Consider the following 4,794-nt stretch of genomic DNA (forward strand, 5'->3'; position numbering starts at 1 on the left):
CAGATTTAGCAACTGTATTGCTGGATCAAAAGTTATATATAGTTTTATAGTCTTTTAGACAGTTCCAAATTTCTCTTCAAAATGGTTGGATCAGTTCACAACTCCACCAAAAGTGCATTAGTGTCCCAATTTTTCCACATCCCTCCAACACCCAACATTTTTCTTTTTTTTGTCATATATCTTTTGTCATCTCTGATAGGTATGAGATGGTACCTCAGAGTTGCCTTAAATTGTATTTCTTTGATCAATATGACTATAGATAGTTTTGTTTTTGGCTTAAAACTGCCTGTTTATATTTTTAATCATTTATCAATTGGAGAATGACTTGTATTTTTATGAATTTGACATTGTTCTCTATATATTTGACAATGAGACCTTTATCTGAGATAGCTTTTGCAAAATTTCTCCCCAATTTTGTTTTTTGAGTTTAGATATGAGAATTTACTTTGTCTATAATTAACTTCAACTTGTTAGATTTAGTCCACAATGCTGGCAAACATGTTTAGTGGACAACTAAATGTCATGGTTAATGTTCTGAATATAGTGTAAAGAGGGATTCTCTATCACACTGAAAAAGTTCCTAAGCTGTTCTTGTTTCCAGATGACATCATATTTTGCTTGGAAGCCTACTTAGAACATTTTAGGGCTTTCTCAGTGAGATTTATGGTAATTAAAAAAATTAATTTTTAAATTGAACATAATAGTAAGATATTTGATAAACCCAACAGCTATTCTCCTTTACCTTCCTTTCAAAAATCTCACTATTCAAAAGAAATTAATGGGGAAAATGGATAGCTTTTTAGCAGAAACTGGTAGCAGTTATACAAAATGAACATCTTGTGGTACATACCACAACAAATTCAAAATTTTTAAATGATGTAAATATAAAAAGTCAATTAAAAATGAATTGTGTATTTTACACCTATGGCTAGGGGAAGTACTTATCAAATGAACAGGAAATATTTAGAGAGTTACTTTGGAAGGAGAAACCCCACCATTAATCATTCACAAGCATTTGCTAAGTGATTACTAAGTGCTAGGCACTGGAGAAGCAAACAAAAAATGAAACATTCTTTGCCCTCAAGGTGCTTACAATGTACTCAGAGGAGACAATATGTAGATAAGTAGTAAAAATAAAGCAAGAAATGTAGTGATATGAGGGTAAAGTTATTAGCGCATAGAGGTATATTAGAAGATGCAATGTTTCATGTAGAAAATGGCAATTGATGTGAGGCTTGAAGGAAACCAGGGATTCTGAAGTGAGAATGCTTTCCCGACAACAAAGAAACCCAGTTCAAAAGCAAAAAGGCAAGAGAGGAGAATGCTATGTAGGAGAAATCAATAAACCCAATTTGCCTAGACTGTAGTTTATGTGAAGAGAAATAATAAGAACTCCTGGAATGGTAGGATGGAGACAGATTGTGAAAGGCTTTAAATATCAACTAGGGGAATTTTTATCTGATTATTCAAAATATCTGAGTTAATCAAGATAGCTCTAGAATGGTACTTCATTCCCAGTTCTGTTCACATTTCCTATCACAGCCTTTATATCCTACCATGATGCATACAATATTCTTTCATCCAAAGTTTTCACATATGCATTCAATCGTGAAATATTGCTTTCAGACAGGTATCCATGTTTTCCAGACAGGCTAACCAAAGTATAAATGACTTAACTAAGCAGGTTCCCCCATGTCATAGAATGAGTCAATGGAAGTACAAGGAATAGAATCAAAGCATTTTGGTTCCTCTTGGCTTGTGGTTTGGACTAAAAGCAAGAAATGAGAGTATAGACATGCTTTCATTTACACAATAGATGTCATCAAGGAAGTAGCATGTTAATTAGAATTATGTAAATTGAATTTCATTTTAAATTCACAAGGGCAGTTTATAATGAAAAGGAATTCTCTCATAAAGCAAATAACCACACATATCTGTCACACCTGTATGCACATATATAATTACATACATATACAGTACATATACACATATACACACACACATACATATCTATAGCTATTAACCTATGCCATATACACACATCCATGTGTTGTAAGGCTAGAATTTTCTCCCCCTCCCTTTTTTTTAAGCGTAGAATTTTCAAATTAGTTCTTATGGAAGTAGGACCTACCTACATATGATGTGGGATCTTTTCTGCTTCATCATTATTAGATGGGAAAGTACGGAAAAGACTAGTCCACAAATCAAAAGAGGGCTTGAAAAAGCACTATGGAAAAAGATGATATGAGAAATCATAAACCTGAATTTTGATTCTAGGCCAAGCTGTATACCCTTGATTTTGTATCAGTTATTTGGCTTCCCTGTACCTCAATTCTTCATCTGTATAAGAAAGGGATTGAATTCAGTGGTCTTTGAATTCTGCTCTGGCTTTATAATTTTCCTTGTTTGAACCTCCTATTTTCTCAATAAAAGAAATAGCTCCATCCTGTATATCTCTCCAAAAAGTCATGACTTGCTGTCTTTCTCTTACCATCTAGCAAGTGTTTGATGGTGTCTATCAGTATATTAAAGTGTTCAAACACACATGTTAGCATAAAAAAGAAAACAATTCATAAAACTACTACATCAATTCCCCCCAAAGGAGACTTCCCACCATAGAGGGATGAAATCACAATTGTAATCCTGTAGTTATAGAAGGGTTTACATTTAAGCTGCTGCCTGTGTCTAAGTCTGTGACTAAATTGCCTTCTAACAATATGTCATATCACTCAAAATGATTTTTAAAAGGTGGGAAAAAAGTCAACTAAACCTGTTTTGTCTAGGATCCTGCAGGGTAAAGAACTGGTTGATTGACTGAAATAATTGTGTGTGTGTGTGTGTGTGTGTGTGTGTGTGTGTGTGTGTTTCAAGTGGTTGCTTACTTTGATGGCATCAAGTTTGCCACTTTGTAGTTTTATGGTCCCTTAGGGCTGGAATGAATTTTAGAGGCCATCAAAACCAAATCCCTCATTTTACAAATGAAGAAGCTGAGTCACAAAGAAATTAAATGACTTTCTAAGGATCATCTGGCTAGTAAATGTCTGAGATGGCATTGAAGTCCAGTCTTCCTGACATCAAGACCAGCACTTAATCCATTATGGTAGAGTTTTTCTCTGGCTGCAAAAAAATGCAGGACTAACAGACTCCAAGCAATTAAAATTGAGGGTCTCTCAAAAGGCCATGAGAGGCACATGGTAGACGTGTGTAAGCTACAAGGTATAGTACCTAAAGAAATATGAAGAAAAGAAGAAAACAGGAGAAATGCATGATTTAAAAAGACTAGTTTTATGCCAAAAGAAAAGGACAACTGATGCACTTCTGTTCTTTCACGGTATTTTGTTAGGTAAAAAAGAAGAGCTTTCTATATGTTGATAGAACCCCCTGGAGTTGTACAGGTGTACATAAAAGGGCTATGATTGACATCTTTGGAAGGAGCATTCACATTGATGAGATCATAGATCTTTCTGAGGATATGAATATGAATTTTTTTTTACATCATCAAAGTATTTGAGTGATGAGAAAACCTAAGTTTGTTGAGAAAACTAAAATGCTTAGCTTTGGAAGGACCAAGGCTCTTAAAATACAGCTAAGGAAAGAATACGATCTCAAACAATGATTTTTAAAAATTGTGTGGGGATATGTCAGATTGGAATCTTTGTGAGGAAATGACTCAAAATGAATGTTCATGAACTTGTATTCTGTCATTCCCAGTCTCTGTCCATCCAGTGCTGTAAATGTTCACTCTGGAGGTGATGTAAAAGTGCTGCTATCAGCAGCCTTGGTCACTAAGGGTACACTTAATATATGATTGATCTCTGTATGAGTACTCTGTAGTGGAGAAGAAAGTCTGAATGTACTAAAATGATCATCTCATGGTTCTCTATTTCATACAGAAATTATTGGAATTTGGGGCATCTGATAACATTGAATTTGTTCTTTTCTTGCCAACGACATTTCTCAGTCTTTAAAGAACCTAAAAATAGTTATTCTACTATATACAGACACTTCCTCCAAAACACAAACTATTCCAAACAGAGGATCAATGACTTATTACACGTCATGCATTGTGTTAAGTAGTGGAATTAATTCCGTTTATGCAATCAATCAACATTTATTAAAGCATCTACTATATTCCAGGAACTATACTAAATACAAATATAGGGAGTTTACAATCTAATAAATGAATACAACAAATAAAAGGAAGTTGAAAAGTGTGTGTGTGTGTGTAAGGAAAGATAAGGTCACTTGAGGTCATGGTAGAGAAGTCAATCTGAGAAATCCAAAAGTACTGTAATCAGGTATGAAGTGACAAGTCTATGATGAAGTCTTACATGGAGGAAAACAAGAAGATGATGGGATTTGGGATGCAGGTGTCAACATTCATCCATAAATGAACAAATCTTGTCAATTAGACAAAAGTGGAATATTAAATATCTCTTATTATGACTCCTAGAAGAAAAGATTGAAACATTCATGCCAGAGGGATATTAATAGAAATCTTTCCATTCCATCTAAGCTTTCTCAGCAATTAATTTCAATGAAACATAAGCTAAAGAAGAACAAAATATGGGAAATGGAAAGCAGAGTTTGATTTGATCTTTATTTATTAAATCTTGTTACATTTCAGGAGTGGAACAAAGTAGCATGTTGTAGAAATGCTACTACAGGTAATATCTAATAAAAAACACTTTCAAGCAGATAAGATCTCAGTGAAATTCTAACAGCTTTAGGCAGTTATTCTACAAACTATTTTTGTAACACCTTTGAAAGACCCATGTCCACAGTTGTTTTCTC

Source organism: Antechinus flavipes, chromosome 5, assembly GCF_016432865.1.
Source record: "Antechinus flavipes isolate AdamAnt ecotype Samford, QLD, Australia chromosome 5, AdamAnt_v2, whole genome shotgun sequence".
Classification (NCBI taxonomy): Eukaryota; Metazoa; Chordata; class Mammalia; order Dasyuromorphia; family Dasyuridae; genus Antechinus; species Antechinus flavipes.